The sequence below is a fragment of the Narcine bancroftii genome, chromosome 2 (genome assembly GCF_036971445.1).
Source record: "Narcine bancroftii isolate sNarBan1 chromosome 2, sNarBan1.hap1, whole genome shotgun sequence".
Classification (NCBI taxonomy): Eukaryota; Metazoa; Chordata; class Chondrichthyes; order Torpediniformes; family Narcinidae; genus Narcine; species Narcine bancroftii.
This window is the reverse complement of record NC_091470.1, coordinates 366,412,932-366,436,181: the sequence shown is the minus strand read 5'-3', so window position 1 is coordinate 366,436,181 and position 23,250 is coordinate 366,412,932. Positions and strand designations below refer to the sequence as shown.

Sequence of the window (23,250 nt, the reverse complement as noted above, 5' to 3'; positions counted from 1 at the left end):
GGTCCAACTTCATGTCAGGAGACCACCCTGTTATAGAGCAGATGGCTGTGCACTCAACATGGCCAGCTGTCAAAAAGACAAGGTCCAGCACAAACTTCTCCTTCATCAGGCTTAATCATTCTTTCCCTTGTAATTTTGGGGAATTTTATTCCACCAATCTCTGCCCCTCCCCCCCCCCCCCCCCCCCCCCTTCCACATTCACATGGAAAAGCTTGGCAGGATTATAAGATTAGTGCTACAACAATTCAACCTCCTTTGATTGATTTCATTTTTCCAAGTGACATGAAGCCAAATCTTGTGTGGTTTGGACTCTTGCTGAAGAAGTGATTGTTCCTCCCTCCCTCCCTCCCATTTGGGGCTTGAATGCCAAATATGCAGCAAATTCCTCCCCTCCCTCTCTGGTCCAGTCACGTCACAGACCGATGCCAAATATTGAATTTTCCTGGTTGGGAGATTGTTTTTGCCCACAACTGGATAAGTTCACTTTTCTCTCTCTTGCGCCGTCATTAGTGAGCTGCATGAAATCTTGCCGCAGCCTCCAAGGGTTGGGAACCAATCAATCACATCTGCTACAGAACCCCAACGAAAAAGATGGGCGATAGGGTCTAATCAGATCCACAGAGGACATGAATTCTGCCACCATCGCAGCATTCTTGAATGTTTCACTGAGAAAAGACATTTGGCTCATTGTGTCCATAGTTGCTCTTTGAAAGGGTAGTTCAGAATCATACAGCCAGCAGCACAGAACAGGCCCTTTGGCCCAACTTATCCATGTTGACCAAGTTGGTATTCCAGAGCTAGCCCATTTGCCTGCATTTAATCCATACCCTTCGCTTGCATTGAGGAGATGTCATCAGTACACACAGATCATGAATGTTCAATCTCATGAACGATATCTTTAATTCCTTTCAGTATGGTGTCAATGGGCGTTTTTATCGGTCGCGAGTTATGATCGGTCTCCGACCTGATCCTCTCTGATGCATGTCCACATCAAGAATTTTAGTAGACTCTGCGATGTCTTTATGAAGCGCAGGCAGTACTTATAGCTTAATTACCGGTTCTTCCTGGTCGGGCGGCGAACTGCCCGGTGAGACGGAATCAGGTAAGGTCGAAGCTTCTGCCTGTGGGGCCGGCCTCTGGGGTAGGTGTGTGGTGTTTTGACTTATTGCTTTTCTGTTGGGCATCTCAGCTCTTGAAAATCGACAGCCGTAACTACAACACACCGCCAAACATAAACGAATGGTAGAACATTACCTAGAGTGCCACTGAAATATACTTCATAAATAGACATTCCAGGAGCTCTGTAAACTAGGTCCTACTCCATAAATCATTCTCTAGTGCCTCCTGTCCATATCCTCAACCCTTCCTATCCATACATCTGCCCAAATGCCTTTTGAACATTTAAATAGTTTCCTCTTGCAGCTCATTCCAGATACAGACCACCACCCTGTGTGTGAAAAGGTTGCCCCTCAGGTCCCTCTTAGATCTCTCCCCTCTCACCTTAAACCTATGCCCTGTAGTTATAGCATTATCGACCTTGGGGAAAGCATTGTGAGCATTCACTTGATCCATGCCCCTCCAAGTGGGAGGGTCCAGGACCAGAGGGCACAGCCTCAGAATAAAAAGACGTCGCTTTAGAATAGAGATGAGGAGAAGTTGAAAGGCGTGGACAGAGTATGTGTAGAAAGGTGGTAAAACACAGGATTTTGTGGACATTGTGGTTAAGTGAAAAAACACACAAAAGCTGGAGAAACTCAGCAGGTCAAACAGTGCCTTTATGTAGCAAAGGTAAAGAGACGTCACCCGTGTTTCGGGCTTGAGCCCTTCATCAAGATGTAGAAAGGTTGTTTCTCACAACAGGAGAGTCTAGAACAAGAGGGCACAGCTTCAGGATTAAAGGGTGTCCATTTGGAACAGCGATGCGGAAGAATTTCTTGAGCTAGACGGTGGTGAATCTGTGTAATTTGTTGCCACAGATGCCTGTGGAAGCCAACACATTGGGCAGATTTAAAGCGGAGGTTGATAGGTTCTTGATTAGCCAGGGCATCAACTGTTATGGGGAGAAGGCAGAAGAAAAGGGTTAAAAGGAAAAATACATCAGTCATGATTTAAATGACAGAGCGGACTCGATGGGCTAAATGACCGAATTCCGCTCCTAGACCTTATTGTCTCATTATTTTATAAAACTCTAGTAGAAGGTCACCTCTCAGCCTTCCACACTCCAAGGAAAAGAGACCCAGCCTATCCCAACAACTCAAACCATCAAGTCCCAATGACATCCTGGTAAAACCATTCCAACAATGATATGTTTCCTGAATTCTTCCAGAAGATTGCATTTAGATATATTACATACTCCAGCTCATTATTATTCATCCTGCGCCTGTTCACAGGGTGGTTCAGAAGATGTACGATATGTCAGGGGATTGAGTACATGAGTTTGCAGCTCTACAAAACTCTGGTTGGACGACTTGGATATTGCGTTTAATTCTGGTCGCCTCATTACTGAAAGGATGTAGATGGTTTAGAGAAGGTGCAGAGGAGATTTACCGGGGCATTAAACAGTAGAGTGTGCACGCTGTGATCACGGTGCCACACACAGAAGTGCTGGAGAAACTCAAAAAGGCACGCAGCATCTGCAGGAAGTAAAGGGTAACGGGCCTGGGCCCTTTGTCAACGTATGAGCAAAAAACAGGCAGGCCTCTCAATAAAAAGGTGGAAGTGAGGAGAGGAGGGACGAAGCAGCAGGTTGCAGCAGGTAAGAGAATGTTGGTGAATATGGGTAGGAGGGTAGAAGAGAAAAAGCTGAGGTGTGATAGGGGAGAGAAGTGAGAAGGCGGGGAGCTGGAGGTTGATGTTAATGCCGCACAGTTGGAGAGTGCCCAAATGGAATAGTTTCAGGTTTTTACAATTTCGGATTTATTGTCAGAGAACATAGATCACATACAACCCTGAGATTCTTTTTTCTGCAGGTCAGACAGGATGATAGTGCGAAAATAAACGACACAATGTAAACAGATAATAAATGTAAACAAAGTGACTGTGCAATACAGAGAGAATTAAAAAGATCAATGAAGTGCACAAGTCAGACTCCTTAAATGAGTCCCTGAGTTTGTCGTTGAGGAGTCTGATGGTGGAGGGGTAGCAGCTGTTCTTGAACCTGGTGATGAGAAGTTTGTGGCACCTAGACCTCTTTCGTGATGGAAAAATATTTGGTGTTTCTCCTCCATTTTATGACTAGCCTTGGTTTGGCAGTGTATGAGGCTGTGAACAGACATGACGACGTGGCCATGGTGTATGGATTTAAAATGGTTGGCCACTGGGAGGTCTTTGCTGTTGCAGCAGACAGAGCGAAGGTGCTCAACAAAGTGATCTCCCAGTCTGCGTCCAGTCTCCCCTGATGTAGGGGAGACCACAACTGGAGCACCAGATGCAGTAGATGACCCCTGCAGGTTCACAAGTGGAGTGTTTCATCCTTTGGAAAGACTGTTTGGGGCCCCGAAAGGTAGTGAGGGAGGAGGTGTAGGCTCAAGTGGAGCATTTCCTAGGTATCGAGGAGGTGATTTGTGAGAAGGCATGAATGGATGAGGGTGTCTTGGAGGGAATGGTCCCTACAGAAAGCAGAGAGGAGAGGAGAGGCGAAGATGTGTCTGATTGTGGGATCATTTTGCGGAGGATATGTTGGATGTGGAGGCTGGTGGGATTGTAGATGATGGCCAAGGGAAATCCTGTCCTTGTTGTATTGTGGGTCAGAGATCCAGGGAAGATGTGCGAGAAATGGAGGAGATGTGAGTAAAGGCTGAATTAATGGCTGTAGAGCAAAAGCCATGTTCTTTGAAGAAGGAGGACATCTCGGATGTTCTGGAATCAGATGCAATGTTTGCTTGGATTGTAGAACATGTCTTACAAAGCGAGGTTGACCAAACCAGGACTTTTTGGAGTGACGAAGGGGAAGAGGTGACTTTATAGAGGTATCTCAGAATATGAGGTGGACAGTCAGCACCTTTTTCCTTGGTTGATATCCTTTAAATTTTTTTAATTTAAATGTAGACAGACAGCACAGTTGCAAGTCATTTTGGCCCACGAAACCCATGCTGCTCCATTATACCTAACTGGTATGTTTCGAACAGTGGGAGGAAATTGGAGCCCCCAGGAAAAACACATGCGGACACGGGGAAAAGGTACAGATAGCGGGAGATTCAAACCCCGGTCCCAATTGCTGGCGCTGTAAAGGCGTTGGACTAACCGCTACGCCAACCTTACTGCTAAAGTGAGGGGGGGGGGGGGAGTTTAGGGCGATGTCAGTAGTATGTTTTTTTCACAGTAAATGGTAGGTGTATGAAATGTATTGCTGGAGGTGGTGGTAAAGGCTGGTACAATAGGGATATTCAAAAGACTCTTAGACAAGCACATAGACATCAGAAAAACCAGGATGTGAGATAGGAAAGGGTTAGATTGTTGTAAAGTAGGATTACTGAGATCGGCACAACATCGTGGTTCTGATGGACGCCAGGTAGGTGTGGAGCCGGCGGTTGAATGCGTAGGTCCGGTGGCAGTGTAGGAGGAGTCCGCTGCAGACGAGGTCTGGAGCTGTGGCAGCGAGAGGGAGAGTTGCCGCTGATATCTCTGCATCGAGGCAAGGGTGGGAGCCATCGGGAGGAGTGGAGGGAACAGCAGTCGATGCTGTGCAGGTACCCAAGGTCCTTGCAAGCGTCAAACTGCGAGGCCTGGAATTGAAGCTGGAAACCACAAAGTACAGGATGGCGGTGGAGGCAAGTAGAGGGGAAGGCAGCGTGGCTGTGAAATCGAGTCTGGGTGAGAACATGGTCGTAGAACTTGAGACCAACAGGGGTTACAGATGTGGAGCGGTGAGAGAGAATCCCACAGAACTCCCTTCGGAGAGCAAAGGCGAACTTCTTCAGGGTAGACATCTCTCGGAGAGCTTTCACAGAGTTGCTGTGGTAGTCAGAAGTAAATCACAAAATTTTGTAGACACCGTGGTTGAAGTAAAAACACAAAATGCTGGAGAAGGTCAAACCGTGTCCTTTATGTAGCAGAACCAACATATCGGGCTTGAGACCTTCATCAAAGTATGAGAAAATGCCGGCAAGTGTCCAAACAAAAGTAGGAGGGAGAAAGGGGGTGGCCAGGCTGGAAATAGTAAGTGGAGAAAGGAGGGAGGGGACAGCAGCAACGAGGGGGGAGGGAGATGGCTGGGCTGGGTGGGTGAAAGACAGGAAAAGGGGGAGGGGAAAGAAAAGGCAAGCAGGTTTAATGGAAAGCAGTAATGTTCATGCCATCTGGCTGGAGGGGGACCAGCTGGAAAATAAGGTGTGGTCCCTCCGATCTGCAGGTGGTCAGGGTGGGACAAGACATAAGGCCATGGACAGACATGTGAGCGCAGGAGGGTGACCCAGAATTGAAACCCTGAAGAGGTTCCCTGAAAACAAAACTGTGCCCCTCCTGCAGTTAAACAAGAAAATTAATGTTTGCACAAAAATGCTGGAGAGAAGCAGGCAGGCGTCTGAATAAAATGGTGGAGGGGAGGGGCAGGGGGAGGAGGACAGGACCACGGGCAAGCGGTCATTGGTGGGATATGGGTGGGAGGGCAGAAGAGAATAAAGATATGATGGGGATGGGCTAGCTCTCTGAATGGAGAGGGAAGGAGTGGGGGGGGAGTGGAGAGCTGGTGCAAAGGATGGGGAATTGGCTGAACGAAAACCAGAAAAGTTGATGTTAATACCATCTGGTTGGAGGATGCCCAAAGAGAACAGTTTTTTTTCTCCACTATTTACTAAGGAGAAGGATGTTGATTTATGTAAAGTAAGGAAAATTAGTTGGGAAGTTATGGAAACAATGATGATTAAAGAAGGGGAAGTTCTGATGCTTTTAAGGAAAATAAAGGTGGATTAGTCTCCAGGTTCTGAGGGAGGTTAGTGTAGAAATAGTAGGGGCATTGACGGAGATATTTAAAATGTCATGAGTAACGGGAATGGTGCAGGAGGATTGGAGGGTGGTTCATGTAGTTCCATTGTTTAAAAAAGGTACTAGAATAATCTAGTAATTATAGGCCTGCAAGTTTGACATCAGTGGTGGGTAAGTTAATGGAAGGAATTCTTAGATATTTGGATCGGCAGGATTTGATTATGAACAGTCAACATGGATTTGTGAGGGGAAGATTATGTTTAACTAACCTTATTGAACTTTTTGAGGAGGTTACTAGGAAAATTGATGAGGATAAGGCAGTGGATGTTGGATCTATGGACTTTAGTAAGGCCTTTGATAAAGTTCCTCAGGGAAGGTTAGTTAGGTATTAACATGGAAGTAGTAAAATGGATTCAACAATAGTTGAATAATGGGAAAGGCCAGAGAGTAGAGGTAGATAACTGTTTGTCAGACTGGAAGCCAGTGACTAGTGGTTTGCCTCTGGGTTCAGTTACTCTTTGTCATATACGCCATTGATATGGACAAATAGGTGATAAATTGGATGAGTAAGTATGTGGATGAAAAGAAGATAAGGGAAGCTATGGTTAGTGAAGAAGGCCAGTTAGAAGAGTGGGCTGAAAGATGGCAGATGGAATTTAATGCCGATAAGTGTGAGGTGCTACATTTTGGTAGGGCTAATCAAAATAGGACATAGATGGTGAATGGTGGGGCATTGAAGAGAGCAGTAGAACAGAGGGATCTAGGAATAATGGTACATGGTTCCCTGAAGGAGAAGTCACATGTGGATAGGATGTTGGCTTTTATAAATCAGAGCATTGAGTACAGGAACTGGGATGTTATGTTAAAATTGTACAAGGCACTGGTGAGGTCAAACTTGGAGTATTGTGTGCAGTTTTGCTCACCAAAGTATAGGAAAGATATCAACAAATTGGAGAGAGTGCAGAGAAGATTTACTAGAATGTTGCTGGGATTACAGGGTCTAAGTTATAGGGGGAGGTTAAATATGTTAGGTCTTTATTCTTTGGAGCATAGAAGGTTGAGATGGGATTTGATTGAGGCTTTTAAAATTGTTAGGAGTATAGAGAGAGTGGACATGGAGAGGCTTTTTCCTTTAAGAAAGGGGAGATACAAAGGAGGACATGAGTTGAGAATTGGGGGAAAAAGTTTAGAGGATATATGAGGGGGAACTCCTTCACTCAGAGAGTGGTGGGTGTGTGGAACGAGCTTCCAGACGAAGTGGCGAAGGCAGCCTTGATATCAGCATTTAATGAGAAGTTGGATATGTTTATGGAGGGGAAAGGAATGGAGGGATACGGGTTGAGTGTAGGTCAGTGGGTCAAGTGGGAGAAAGTGTTCGGCATGGACTAGAAGGGCCAAGTTGTGCGTAATTGTGTTTGCTTGCAGTTAATGTCTGCAAAGCCACTGGTTACTCACCTTGTTCTGTGATTTGGGACAATGTTGCTCCCAGTCCTACAGGTGAAGCATCAAAGGCTAAAGTCACTTCTTTGTTTGGGTCGTAGTGGATCAGGACCTCATTTGTTGACCTTAATATTTCTTTTTGTCAATCGACTATGTTTTTAGTTTCGGTGTTCCTCAACATGGTTATCCAACTGTACGAAAACCAACAAGGTCGGGTCAGATACAGCAATGAGCTCTCCGAACCCTTCTCCATTGACAATGGCGTGAAGCAAGGCTGCGTCTTCGCACCAACCCTCTTTACTATCTTCTTCAGCATGATTCTGAAACAAGCCATGAAATACCTCAACAATGAAGACGCTGTTTACATCCAGTACTGCACGGATGGCAGTCCCTTCAATCTGAGGTGCCTGCAAGCTCACACCAAGACACAAGAGCAACTTGTCCGTGAACTACTCTTTGCAGACGATGCCGCTTTAGTTGCCCATACAGAGCCAGCTCTCCAGCGTATGATGTCCTGTTTTGAAGAAACTGCCAAAATGTTTGGCCTGGAAGTCAGCCTGAAGAAAACTGAGGTCCTCCATCAGCCAGCTCCCCACCATGACTACCAGACCCCCCACATCTCCATCGGGCACACAGAACTCAAAACGGTCAACCAATTTACCTACCTTGACTGCACCATTTCATCTGATGCAAGGATCGACAACGAGATAGACAACAGACTCGCCAAGGCAAATAGCGCCTTTGGAAGACTACACAAAAAAGTCTGGAAAAACAACCACCTGAAGAAACACACAAAGATCACCATGTACAGAGCTGTTGTCATACCCATGCTCCTGTTCGGCTCTGAATCATGGGTCCTCTACCAGCATCACCTATGGCTCCTAGAACGCTTCCATCAGCGCTGTCTCCGCTCCATCTTCAACATTCATTGGAGTGACTTCATCACCAACATCGAAGTACTCGAGCTGGCAGAGTCCGCAAGTATCGAATCCACGCTGCTGAAGACCCAACTGCGCTGGGTGGGTAACGTCTCCAGAATGGAGGACCATTGCATTCCCAAGATTGTGTTCTATGGCGAGCTCTCCACTGGCCACCGAGACAGAGGTGCACCAAAGAAGAGGTACAAGGACTGCCTAAAGAAATCTCTTGGTGCCTGCCACATTGACCACCGCCAGTGGGCTGATATCGCCTCAAACTGTGCATCTTGGCGCCTCACAGTTCGCCTCACAGTCTCCTTTGAAGAAGACCGCAGAGCCCACCTCACTGACAAAAGACAAAGGAGGAAAAACCCAACACCCAACCCCAATCAACCAATTTTCCCTTGCAACCGCTGCAACCGTGCCTGCCTGTCCCACATTGGACTTGTCAGTCACCAACGAGCCTGCAACAGACGTGGACATACCCTTCCATAAATCTTCGTCTGCGAAGCCAAGCCAAAGAAAAGAAGAATTCTAGTGCATAGTGTAGACATGTTAGGGATATATTTCTAATAGTGATTTATGAGTCCAAGAAAGGACCGTAATTCCGACTTGTTGATTGGATATGGGACTTTGTGAATCTGTGGCCGCCAGATCCATTCGTAACCCCTTCTTGTCGATAGTAAATTCCAAGTATGTCACTGAGGGCAGCATGAAGACACACTTATCTTGTCATAATCGCACGTTGGCCTGCTGTAGTCTGCTTAGGACCTTTTGAAAGTGTTCTCTGTTGTTTCGGCCCGCGATGACGATATCATCAAGGTAACATCCCACTGGTATTCCATGTAGTAATTTGTCCATTTTAGCTTGAAAAATCATAGGTGCCACTGAAATTCCGTATGGAATTGCGTGTATAGGTGAACAGTCCCAGGTGGGTATTGATTGTCACATATTGTCTTGATCTTTGTCCAACTCTATTTGTTGGTATGCCTTGACAAATCTAGTTTTGTGAAGTTTTGCCCTCCATTTAGTGCTTGGAATAGTTTTTCTGCTTTGGACATGGGGTGTTCTGGTACTTTTAGTGCCTAGTTGATGGTGACTTTATAATCACCGCAAATGCGAATCTCACCATTTGCTTTCCGTACAGGTGCGATGGGCGCTGCCCAATCACTGTATTCTATTGATTCTAATATGCCTTCATCTTTTAATCTATTCAACTCATTGCAAATGGGACTGTTCTGGCTTTGAGGAACTTTGGTTCCATGTTCTCTTTTAATTGCAGTTTAGTTTTGATCTTTCCCAACCCTGTTTGGAAGACCACAGTGTGGCTGTTGAGAATCTGGTTGAGTTCTGGTTGGGTATTGCCTTCACGGTTTACAGTGTTGAACCGATCTCCAGCCAGTCTAGGAAAATGTGTTGTAGCCAGTTTCTTCCGAAAAGTGCTGGTCCCTGGGTATCTACGATGTAGAGGGATAGTGTTTTTGGTTTGGTTGCTTGTAGATTGTAACTTGACCGTACATTTCCCAAACACTTTGATTTTGTCTCCAGTAACAGATCTCAGTGTAATTTCAGTTGTTTTCACCGGAAGGTGTGGTAGCAAGCATTACTTTAGATGTACTGGCATTAGAGACACCGCAGCTCTTGTGTCAAGTTCCATTTTCAGACGTTGTTTATTTTTAGTTGAATATAAATCGCGTGCTTTTTTCGTTTACCGTTCGGATGTATAGGAATGCAGCTGTTGTTTTGTCATCTTCAGAGTTGTTGCTATGGTCGTTGTCAGGGCTGTTCTCTCTCTGCTAACGTACTGACCTCAGCTGGGTGGCTATCAGCATTTTGAGTCCAGCTGCGTTTTACTGTTTCTTTAATTGAACTTCTCGCTTTGATAAGTCCCTTTTTTCTGGCAGCGGCAGCATTTGGAATCTTTGAAGAAATGGTTTTCTGGGCGATGGTTGTATTTCCCACAACGGAAGCATTGTTGGTGGGAAAACCTCCCGATGAGAAGGTCTCGTCGGCCCACATCCAAATTTTTGTCTGCCATTTCCGAGCTGCAGGCAGTTCTATAAGCGATCACGAGAGTTACTTCGTCGTCCATTGCCAGTAATTTTTCCTTTGCCTGGCGATCTGCCAACCCCATCACCAATCTATCTCAAGGTGCTTGGGTCAGAAACTACTCGCAGTGACAGTGCTTGGACAGTTGGTGCAATGCTGCCAGGCATTCACTTACGGTCTCCCCTGGCATTTGTCTCCTTTCACAGAATTGTTGGCTTTCTGCCATAACCGGTGGTCTGGGGCTTAAGTGGTTCCCCAGCACTGTGCATAACTCAGTGTATGTCTTCATCCCTGTGCCCTCCAGGGACAACAAAGTTTTAAGGAGATTGAGTTTTGCTGCCCATTATACTGAGGAATAGGGCATATTTTCGGTTTATCAGGCTTTAATAATATTATGGACTATGCAATAGTGGTTAAACTGTTCTACGTAATTACCCCAACTTTCATCTGCTTCGTTGAATTCTCTGAACTTTCCCTCCACCATCTTGGTGCGTTCAAGCTTTGATTTTTTTTGGCGGGAACTTGTAGAGCTCGTTAGGTAGTCACCTTATACCTTCCTTCACCAGGTTGGTGCACGGAGCACTCATAGGTTTCATTTTGTTCCTCGTCACCATTTACACAATTAGGACTTAGCGACATGACATCATGACATGGGCGTCATGAAGGACAGAGGGTGGTCTTATATGCAACAGTTTCTGTGCTGTAATTGTTATAGGGTTTTATGGTTATTTTCGGTGTTGTTCCTCCAATTTGCAGATGGCCTCAGTTTGGCAGTGCACATCCATGGACAGACATGTTGGTGTCGGAGAGGGATGTGGAATTGAACTGGTTGGCCATTGGGTGGTCCCCACTGTCACAGCGGACGGAGTAAAGGCGCTTAATGAAGTGATCTCCCAGTCTGCATCCAATCTCTCCAAAGTTGAGAAGGCCTCAACGGGAGCCCCGGATTCAGTAGATGACCCCCTCCCCACCCTGCAGGTTCACAAGTTGCTTCACTTGGAAGGACTCTTTGGGGCCCCGAATGGTGGTGAGGAAGGATGTGTGGGTGCAAGTGGAGCATCTCCTGCGAACATAGGTGTACGTACCAAGGGAGCAATTGTGTGAAGGAATGAGTGGATGAGGGAGTTACAGAGGGAACTGCCCCTACGAAAGGTGGAGAGAGGAGATGAGGGGAAGATGTGTCTGGTGATGGGATCATGTAGGCAGCACAGATTACGAAGGAAATGTTGGATGCGGAGGCTGATGTGGTAGGCGAGGACGGGGTTTCTGGTGGTGGGATCACATTGTAGGTGAAGAAAATTACAAAGAATATGTTGGATGCGGCACTTCTGGCTAGCGGCTTGTGTTGAGAAAGCACCTGTTTCTAAGTCAGCTTTTTAATGTATCTGGGACAGTGAGAGAGGTTTCGCTGGATTCTCTGGTTCGCTGGAAACTGTTTGGATGTCAAGTCTGATATGAGTTTGTTGGAATATCACAGGCCAAATGGAAGTTTCACTCCACAGGGATTCAAACATTCAAAAGCAGGAGTAGGGCGACTTGTCCCAACATTTAATATTGTCCCATCACTAATTTGATTGTAGCCTCAACTCCACGTTCCCATCTACCTTTGGTTACCTTTAACCCCTCGCTTATCGATGCTGCCTTTATAGGGTTCAAAGGCTTTGCATCTATTGTTCTTGTGAGAAAGAAAATTCAAAGCCTCGTAATCAAAGATCCAAGAACAGGTTTTATTTTCAACAGCTTTCAGACTCTTGAATCTTCCTTTACAACACTCACCCGAACCTTGAACTAGTCGAGGACCACCAAAAGATCTGTCTGCACAATTAAGGCATCACTTTTTTTCCTTCACTAACTGCAACTGGGAATATTTATCTATTATTATTTGTTTTTTTCTATTTTTATATGTTATTTATTTATGATTGCAATCGGTGAAGTTGGGTTACAATGTCCCCTACACGATCACACTCAACACTGGTGCTCCTCAATGATGTGTCCTCAGTCCCCTGCTGAGCTCCCTCTGCACCCATGGCTGTTCAGCCAAATCCCATTCCAAAGCAATCTCCAAATTCACCGCCAACTCCACAGTCATAGGCCAACAATCTAATAATTATAAGATGGAAGGATAGTGAGCTTCTGGTGGCATGATGCCGAGATACGCATTAGGGTATCTCATCACCAGTAAGACATAGGACCTGCTCAGGAGAGAAGATGGAGCCAACCGCAGAGTCCCCATCAGCAGAAACAGAAGGTGGCTCCAGGTTCCTGGGAGACACCAAATCCAATGACCTTGTCTGGGCCCAACCGCGTTGGCACGACGGTTAACAACTAAGACTAAGGAGGTTCAGCCTGTTCCCCTATCCTCTCAACCACTTCCACAGGTGGGCCACCAAAAATATTCGAGTTGGATGCATCACAGCGTGGTTCAGGAGATTTTTTAAAAAACACTTTATCCATCTCCCTCCTGATTTTAGAAATCTCTAGAACACACATGTCAAACTCTGGCCCGCGGGCCAAATTTGGCCCATGATATAATTATATTTGGCCCGCAAGATCATTTCAAAAATGTATTAGAGGTGGCCTGCCCTGCAGCGAGAGCCGATGCTGTTTTTTGGTAATGTCACCCCCACCATCCTCCCCCTTCATTGCACATCCTCCCCACCCCCTAACTATCCCCTCCCCCCTAAAACCACCCCCCTTAAAAGATGGCCAGAATAGTCTCAAAAAGGAATCCAGAATGGTAAAGTTCCACAAACCTTCTGCTGGGAATCCTAACAACACCCGGGCATCAGATCCACGGGACGCGGAGGGAGCAAGAGTGTTGCAGGTTGACCGTGCAAACTTTGAGAACGGGGAAAACAAAATTGTAACACGAGAAGTCTGTCGATGTCATCAGCCGGCAAGCCAGTTGGAAGGCTCCCCGCACAACCAGTCACTTCTCCCACCTGTTGAGCAGTGCGGCGGATTGGCGAGCGCCTGTGATTTCCTGTCGGCGCGACGGACATGGCAGGCTGCGCACGGCCCCCGCTGTTCCGCAAAGGCTGATTGGCAGCGCGCTGGGCCTGAGTGGGTGGGTAAGCAGGGGTGGGCAGAGGGTGTAGGTGAGGAGTAATGGGCAGGGGAAGTTATGGTGGCGCGAGGGGCAGTTAGAGGGAGGGATGAGTAGAAGGAGGGGTGGATAGGGAAGAGGTAAAAGGGGAGGGGCAGGGCGAGTAGGGGAGGGGTGATTAGAGGGTGAGAGACGGGTAGAGGGAGGAACAGGTTGAGGGGAGAGGCAGTAGAGGGGCGTGTATAGGATGGGGTGGGTAGAGGCAGAGCGAGTGGAGTGAGGGGTGAGTAGAGGTTGGGTAAAGGACTGGTCAGGTAGAGGGATGGTGGGTCGAGGTGAATAGAGGCCTAGAGCCTGAGGAGTGAGCAGGAAATGCTGAGTCCTGATGCAGGCCAAAATGGGCACAGCCTGTGAATGCTGACTACATCTCCACAGGGACCAAATATGTTTCCCTCAGGTCAAGCAAAGGGTGAACTTGAGCTACCTACTCCTGACCTGTAACATTATCCTCCTAAAGTTATATCCTAAAGTTTAACATTACATATGTTGAAAGAAGAGAAAACATGCAGATGTTGTTGAAAATTTTCAATAAATATTTAGTTCGGCCCTCGACTTAGTCCAAGTTTTTAATTTTGGCCTTCCGTGAATTTGAGTTTGACACCCCTGCTCTAGAAGGTCACCCTCAGCATCCTACACTTTGGGAAGTAAAAACCCAGCCTCTCCCTATAATTCAACCCCTCCAGTCCCAGCAACATCTTGATGAATCTCAACCGCCCCCCCCTCCAAATCACTGATGTTCTTCCTATCGCTGGCCGACCAGAACTGCACACTTATGCCCTGTAGAGTTTAATCATGAGATCCTCGACTTTCATACTCACTAGCCCCTTTTGCACTGAGGTCCCAGTTAATTGGGCGTGCAGTGTCCCAAGATAGGAAACCTTTTGTGCCTTTTCCACTGGGCCACTAATTGCTTTTCTACTGAACACCCTCATCCCTGGGGATTGAAGTGTTCTACCTTCAACTGGAAATAGGTGACTTTCCACTGGTTTTATCAGCACACTGGTGTCAGCAAATGCCGGGGATATGAGTAGGGGTCGAGGTGATTAATCTCCAGCATTATGTAATTTGATGCCAGCATTTGGACAATGTTCCTTTTCCACTGGACCCTGTCCCAGTAAATTCCCAATTAATTCCTGGGTCAGGGTGCCAGTGGAAAAAGGGCTAATGAAAGTAAGCATGCCTGACACTGTATTGAGAAACTTGTCCACCTAATTCCCACTCTCAGGGAATTATGCACCTGTGGCCCGAACTCCTCCTGATCCACGGTGCACCTCAAGGATGTGTGCTTAGCCCACTACACTACTCAATATACATCCATCGCCATGTGGCCAGACACAATTCCAATGCTACAAATTTGCCAATAACACCATGGTTGTCGGCAGAATCACAAACGGGAATGATGAAGTTTACAGGAGGGAGATAAATCAGCTCGTTGAATGGTATCATGACAACAACCTTGCACTCAAAATTAGCAAAACCAATGAGATGATCATGGACTTCAGGAGGAAGTTAAGAGAACAAGAATCAGTCCTCATCGAGGGCTCAGCAGTGGAGAGGGTCAAGGACTTAAAATTTCTGAGTGTCAGCCTCTCTGAGGATCTGTCCTGGAGCCTCCATGTTTTTAAAAATTTTTTATTTTTCACACTATAACCCATATTGATCAAGATACATACATTTTCCTTCTTAAATATATACAGTGTCATTTTCTCCCCCCTTCCCTCCGCCCCTCCCTCCCTCCCTACCTCCCCTCCCATTTATTCAAAGTTCAGAATATAAGACACACTAAATCCGTCAAACAATGTTGTCACTCAATAAAAATAAACAAGAAATTCCACTGAGTCAGTTCTTTTCATTCTCTTCTCCTTCTGTCATTTTAGGTGGTAGATGTCCACGGTAGGTTTTCTCTATTATGTTTCATGTATGGCTCCCATACCCGTTCAAACATTGTAATGTTATTTCTCAAACTATAGGTTATTTTCTCCAATGGAACACATCTATTCATTTCTATGTTCCATTGTTGCACTCCCAAGTTATCCCCTAACTTCCAGGCCGACACAATACACTTTCTTGCCACAGCCAGGACTATCCTAACAAATCTTTTTTGTGCACCATCCAAATCGAGTCCAAATTCTTTGTTTTTTATGTTACTTAGGAGGAAGATCTCTGGGTTTTTTGGTATATTGCTTTTTGTGATTTTATTTAATATCGGGTTTAGATCTTCCCAAAATTTTTTCACTTTCTCACATGTCCAGATTGCATGAATTGTTGTTTCCATTTCTTTTTTACATCGAAAATATCTGTCAGATACTGTTGGGTCCCATTTATTTAACGTTTGAGGTGTAATGTATAGCCTGTGTATCCAGTTATATTGTATCATACGTAACCTTGTGTTTATTGTATTTCTCATAGTTCCTGAGCATAACTTCTCCCATGTTTCATTCTTTATCTTTATGTTTAGATCTTGTTCCCATTTTTGTTTAGTTTTACCATTTGTTTCCTCATTCTCCTTTTCTTGCAGTTTAATATACATGTTTGTTACAAATTTTTTGATTATCATTGTGTCTGTAATCAAATATTCAAAATTACTTCCCTCTGGTGACCTCAGACTGCTTCCCAATTTGTCCTTCAAGTAGGATTTCAGTTGGTAGTATGCCAACACTGTATCGTGAGTTATATTATATTTATCCTTCATTTGTTCAAAGGATAATAATTTATTTCCTGAAAAACAATTTTCTATTCTTTTGATCCCTTTTTTCTCCCATTCTCTAAAGGAAAGGTTATCTATTGTAAAAGGGATTAGCTGATTTTGTGTCAGTATTAGTTTTGGTAGTTGGTAATTTGTTTTATTCCTTTCTACATGAATCTTCTTCCAAATGTTGAGCAGATGATGCAATACTGGAGAATTCCTACATTGTACCAATTTTTCATCCCATTTATATAATATATGTTCAGGTATCTTCTCCCCTATTTTATCTAGTTCTAATCTAGTCCAATCTGGCTTTTCCCTTGTTTGATAAAAATCTGATAGGTATCTTAATTGTGCGGCTCTATAATAATTTTTAAAGTTTGGTAGTTGTAAGCCTCCTTGTTTATACCATTCTGTTAATTTATCTAGTGCTATCCTCGGTTTCCCCCTTTCCATAAAAATTTCCTTATTATTTTCTTTAACTCCTTGAAGAATTTCTCTGTTAAGCGTATTGGCAATGTCTGAAATAGGTATTGTATCCTTGGGAAAATGTTCATTTTAATACAGTTTATCCTTCCTATCAGTGTTCGTGGTAAGTCTTTCCAATGCTCTAAGTCATCTTGTAATTTTTTCATTAGTGGATAATAATTGAGTTTATATAGATGGCCGAGGTTTTTATTTATTTGTATACCTAGGTATCGCATTGCTTGCGTTTGCCATCTGAATGGTGATTCTTTCTTAAATTTTGAGAAATCCGCATTATTCATTGGCATTGCTTCACTTTTATTTGCGTTAATCTTGTACCCCGACACTTCTCCGTATTCCTTCAATTTCCTATGTAATTCCTTTATTGATATTTCTGGTTCTGTTAAGTATGCTATAATGTCATCTGCAAATAAACTGATTTTATATTCCTTGTCTTTTATTTTTATCCCTTTTATTTTATTTTCTGTTCTTATCAGTTCTGCTAGTGGTTCTATGGTTAATGCGAACAATAAGGGAGATAGTGGGCCTTGTTGATCTGCTTAAGTTAAATTGTTTTGATATATATCCATTTACTGTCACTTTCGCCATTGGCCCCTTATATAATGCTTTAATCCAATTAATATATTTCTCTGGTAAGCTGAACTTTTGTAGTACTTTGCATAAATAATTCCATTCTACTCTGTCAAAGGCCTTCTCTGCGTCTAAAGCAACCGCTACTGTTGGAGCTTTATTTCCTTCTACTGCATGAATTAAGTTAATAAATTTACAGATATTGTCTGTTGTTCGTCTTTTTTTAATAAATCCAGTTTGGTCTAGATTTACTATTTTTGGTACATAGTCGGCTAATCTGTTTGCTAATAGTTTAGCTATTATCTTATAATCTGTGTTAAGTAAAGATATTGGTCTATATGACGCTGGTGTGAGTGGATCTTTCCCTGTCTTTGGTATTACTGTAATTATTGCTGTTTTGCATGAATCTGGTAAGCTTTGTGTTTTATCAATCTGGTTGATTACTTCCAGAAGGGGAGGAATTAATAAATCTTTAAATGTTTTATAGAATTCTATTGGGAATCCATCCTCTCCTGGTGTTTTATTATTCGGTAGTTTTTTTATTATCTCTTGTATTTCTTCTATTTCAAATGGTTCTGTTAATTTATTTTGTTCCTCTGTTTGTAATTTCGGTAGTTCAATTTTAATTAAAAAATCATCTATTTTGTCTTCTTTCCCTTCGTTTTCAGTTTGATATAATTATTCGTATAATTCTCTGAAGTTTTCATTAATCTCCGTTGGATTATATGTGATTTGCTTGTCTTTTTTCCTTAATGCCAATACCATTCTCTTAGTTTGTTCTGTCTTAATCTGCCATGCTAGAATTTTGTGCGTTTTTTCACCTAGTTCATAATATTTCTGTTTTGTTTTCATTATATTCTTCTCCACCTTATATGTTTGTAGTGTTTCATATTTTATTTTTTTATCCGCCAATTCTCTTCTTTTAGTTGTGTCTTCCTTCATTGCTAATTCTTTTTCTATATTTGCTATTTCCCTTTCCAACTGCTGTTTCCTGATTGTAGTCCTTCTTCATCTTAGTTACATAACTTATTATTTGCCCTCTGATTAACGCTTTCATTGCGTCCCATAGTATAAACTTATCTTTCACTGATTCCGTATTTATTTCAAAGTACATTTTAATTTGTCATTCAATTAATTCTCTAAAATCCTGCCTTTTAAGTAGCATGGAGTTTAATCTCCATCTATACATTCTTGGTGGGATGTCCTCTAACTCTATTGTCAATAACAGGGGTGAGTGGTCCGATAATAGTCTAGCTTTATATTCTGTTTTCCTAACTCTGTCTTGCATGCGAGCTGATAACAGGAATAGGTTTATTCTTGAGTATGTTTTATGTCTACCCGAATAGTATGAATATTCCTTTTCCTTAGGGTGTTGTTTCCTCCATATATCCAAAAGTTGCATTTCTTGCATCGATTTAATTATAAATTTGGTTATTTTGTTCTTTCTGTTAATTTTTTTCCCAGTTTTATCCATGTTTGAATCCAAATTAAGGTTGAAATCCCCTCCTATTAGTATGTTCCCTTGCGTGTCTGCTATCTTCAAAAAATATCTTGCATAAATTTTTGATCTCCTTCGTTAGGTGAATATACATTGAGTAAATTCCAAAACTCCGAATATATCTGACATTTTATCATTACATATCTCCCTGCTGGATCTATTATTTTCTCTTCTATTTTGATTGGTACATTTTTACTGATTAATATAGCTACTCTTCTAGCTTTTGAATTATATGACACTGCTGTTACGTGTCCTACCCAATCTTTCTTTAATTTCTTGTGTTCCACTTCAGTTAAGTGTGTCTCTTGTATGAATGCTGTATCAATTTTTTTCTTTTTTCAGTAAATTTAGCAGTTTCTTCCTTTTGATTTGGTTATGTATTCCATTAATATTTAAAGTCATATAGTTCAACATAGCCATTTCATAATTTGTTTATCTTTCCTTTCTGTTTCCTCATCACCTTTCCTTCTTATCCATTTCTGTTTTCTTTTTTTGAACACTTTATAAGACAACATTTCTAAAACATAAAACATTTCCCTTATTCTCCTATCTAAAATTCCTTTAACCCCACTATCCCCTCCCCTTCCTGAGTTGCCCTTTGTCCCTTGACGGGCAACCACATCTCCCCTCTCCATTTGGATTTGCGAATTCACTTGCAAGCGTCAACTGATTTCGCAGTGACCGTAACTCTTCCCCACCCAGCCCCCCCAGAAAAGATTTTAATCTTCATATATAACAAAGGTCATATATAACAAAGGTCACTCTCTTAATTCCCCCCATACTTCCTTTCTTCCCTTTCTTTCCCTTCTTAGTTCTTACCTATATTCTATTTTTTTTAATATATATACATACACACATACATATATATATATATATATATATATATAAATATACACCTACATACACACATACATATAGTTTGTGGTCATTTTAGTTCTCGTTACATATCTTCCTCTCTCTGTCTGTTTTGTAGTTGTTCTACAAATTTTCTTGCTTCCTCCGGATCCAAGAATAGTCTGTTTTGCTGCCCTGGAATAACTATTTTAAGTACCGTTGGATACTTTAGCATAAATTTATATCCTTTTTTCCATAGGATCGTTTTTGCTTTATTAAACTCCTTCCTCTTCTTCAGGAGTTCAAAACTTATATCTGGATAGAAAAAATTTTTTTGACCTTTGTATTCCAGTGGTTTTTTGTCTTCTCTTATTTTCCTCATTGCTTTCTCCAATATATTTTCTCTTGTTGTATATCTTAAGAATTTTACTAGAATGGATCTTGGTTTTTGTTGTGGTTGTGGTTTAGGGGCTAATGTTCTGTGTGCCCTTTCTATTTCCATTTCTTCCTGTAATTCTGGTCTTCCTTGGACCCTGGGGATCCATTCTTTTATAAATTCTTTCATATTTTTGCCTACTTCATCTTCCTTAAGGCCCACTATCTTTATATTGTTTCTTCTACTATAATTTTCCATTATATCTAACTTCTGAGCTAACAGCTCTTGTATCTCTTTAACTTTTTTATCAGATTCTTCTAATTTCTTTTTTAAGTCCTCTACTTCCATTTCTACGGCTGTTTCTCGTTCTTCCACCTTGTCCACTCTTTTTCCTATATCTGACATGATCATCTCTAATCTATTCATTTTTTCTTCTGTACTTTTTACTCTTCTTTTTATTTCACTGAATTCTTGTGATTGCCATTCTTTTACTGATTCCATATATTCTTTAAAAAAAATATATCCATGTACTTGCCCTTCCCTTCATCTTCCATTTCTCTGTGTTCTTCCTCTTCTTCTGAGTCCACTCCAGGATCCGTGTCCTTTACCTCTGTCTCTTCTGGTTTTCTTGTTGGTTTGTTTGTTTTATTTTGTTGGGTATTTTTGGTCTTCTTATTTTTACTAGAAGTGTCTTGCTGCTGGTCTTCTTCCTCTGGGTTGGTCATCTGTTGTTTCTTTGATTTCTTATTTTTACTCTCTTCTTTCTTGTTCTCGTTATTTTCTGTGTTTTCCTCTTGCTGCTTTGTTGTGGTTGTCAATTTCAGTTGTGAGGAGTCACGCATGCGCGGTTGCGCACTTTTGTTTGGCTCCGTGTGCCATTTTTGTAGTCCCGAGTTCAGGGCTTCAACTGACCTTAGGGAGCGGGCTTCTCTCTCCACGGCGGGTCTCCTCGGACAGCTAAGGCCTTCACCTTCTTCTTCCGACATCCTTTCTTCTTCTCTTCTTCCCGTTGCTTTTGGCTTTTCTTTTTTCGCTGCCATTTTCTCCACACCTTTACTTTCACTTTATTTTGGTTTTTATGTTTGTGCCTTTGATTTTTCACTGTCTTTTTTTTACTTTTCTGGAGAGGGCTGGAGTTCCCCGACCGGCCACTACTCCATCACGTGACTCCTCCAGGAGCCTCCATGTTGATGCAATCACGAAGAAGGCTCACCAGCGGCTATACTTTGTGAGGTGTTTGAGGAGATTTGGTGTGTCACCAAAGACTCTCAAAAAACTCTAAAGGTGTTCTGTGGAGAGCATTCTGGCCAGTTGCATCTCTGTCTGGTACGGAGGCGCCAATGCTCAGGACAAGAAAAAAACTCCAGAGGGTTGTTAACTCGGCCTGTGACATCACAGGCACCAGACTTCACTCCATTGAGGATGTCTACAAGAAGGGGTGTCTTAAAAAAAGCAGCCTCTATCCTCAAAGACCCCCACCACCCAGGCCATGCCCTCTTCACTCTGCAACTATTGGGAAAAAGGTACAGGACCCTGAAGATGAGCACACAGAGGCACAAGGACAGCTTCTTCCCCTCCACCATCAGATTCCTGAATAATCAATGAACCAAAGACACTGCCTTATTTTGACCTTTTGTGCATTATTTTTATTTATTTTTGTAAGGTGGTTTATATGAAAGTTTTGTGGTTCACTGTTAGCCAGAATCAGACACACACAAGGTAAAGACTGTACAACAGGTTTTAATCCACAAAGACGTCCACAGAACAAGGCTGGCTGTAGCTGCAGTAACTCTGAGTAAGCTTCGGGAGGCTGGCGCAGGCTTATACCCCGGAGGGTGATTGACATCCGCTCAGGTGGGGCTTAATCCATTCAGGCCGACTGATTGACAGCCGACCAGGTGTTGTCCTGTCTCCTTACACTCCTGCAGGTATAGAGGTTGTCCCCTGCAGTAGGCCGGTGTTACACTCCTGCAGGTACAGAGGCTACGCCCTGCAGTAGGCCGGCGGTACACTCCTGCAGGTACAGAGGTTTCCCCCTGCAGTAGGCCGGCGGTGGTCCACCACAAGTTTGTACTATAATGCTGTTGCAATGCAACACATTTCCTACTTGTTCATGACAATAAATGTCGATTCTGATTCACTCCCCAGGGCCCGACCATTTCCCATGGAAGTCCTGCTCTGGTCTGACTTACTGAAGTACAGCTCCTCCCACTTGTCAGATAAACTCTGTTTGCCACTCCTTGGCCCACCTTCTCGATCGATCTAGATCCTATTGTAAACTTAGGTATCCTTCCTCACTGTCTGCTATAGCACCAGTTTTGGAATCACCTACAAATTGACCAATTCTGCCATTCAACGAGGTCATGGTTGATTTTTTTTCCTTAAGCTCCACCTTCCTGCACAAGAAAACAGGAGCGGGGGGAGCCCCTGGAGCTCAACCCACCACTCAATACCATCACCTCATCTATGCTGGCCTCAACACCTCTTCTATGCCAGTTTCCCATCACCCTCAATCCCTTGATCTTTCAAATATTACTGATCCGGCCTTCATCACTCTCTGAGGTACAGAATTCCAGAATCTCACCATCCTTTGAGAGAAATTTTAAAATGGCTGGCCCCTTAAACACTCCCTATTTTGCAAGAATACCTTTCAAACCTTCGATAGGGAGACCAGACCTTTTCAGAATATTTCAGGTGCTGTTTTACCAAGATTTGTTTAATTGCAATATAATATCTTCACTGATTGCACACCTCTCCTCTTACAATAAAGACCAACATATTAATAACCTTCCAACCTGTTACATTTCGGAAATTTGTTTAGAAGTTTCCCTCAGAATAACAAACATCTTTTAGTCCAGTGGTTTTCAAACTGCCCCCCAAACCACTTTAAGTTTTCCCTATGCCATCACTGCTCTGTGATTAGTAAGGGATTGCTTAAGGTGGGATGTGGGTGGAAAGAAAAAGGTTGAAAACCACTGTTTTAATCATACCTCATTGACTCGTTATGTGCACAGTTTCATAACTCCAAAGGAAATGGGCCAATGACAATTTTTCTCAAGCAAAATATTTCAGTAACAATTGGGTCTAGAGCAGTGATTCTCAACCTTCCCTTCCCACTCACATCCCACCTTATGCAATCCCTTACTAATCACAGAGAACCGATAGCATAGGGGTTACTAAGTGGGATGTGAGTTTAGGTGGTAATTTGAAAACTACTGTTTTACTCTCTGAAAATCATACAAACATTCTGCTTTTTTATTTACTTTCAGTCAAGTGGACCATCACACAAATTTCTCACTTGCCATGTCTTCATCAATCATTTAGTCTGTGTAGCAGTTAGCCCATCGCTGTTACAGCGCCAGCGAT

At 43.1% G+C, this 23,250-nt stretch overlaps 1 protein-coding gene across 2 annotated transcripts in view; it reads left to right on the top strand.

The window, feature by feature from the left end:
- The window catches only part of LOC138755835 (potassium voltage-gated channel subfamily S member 2-like), a 93,380-nt gene that overhangs the window by 45,510 nt on the left and 24,620 nt on the right, over positions 1-23,250 (top strand). The window lies entirely within an intron of this gene.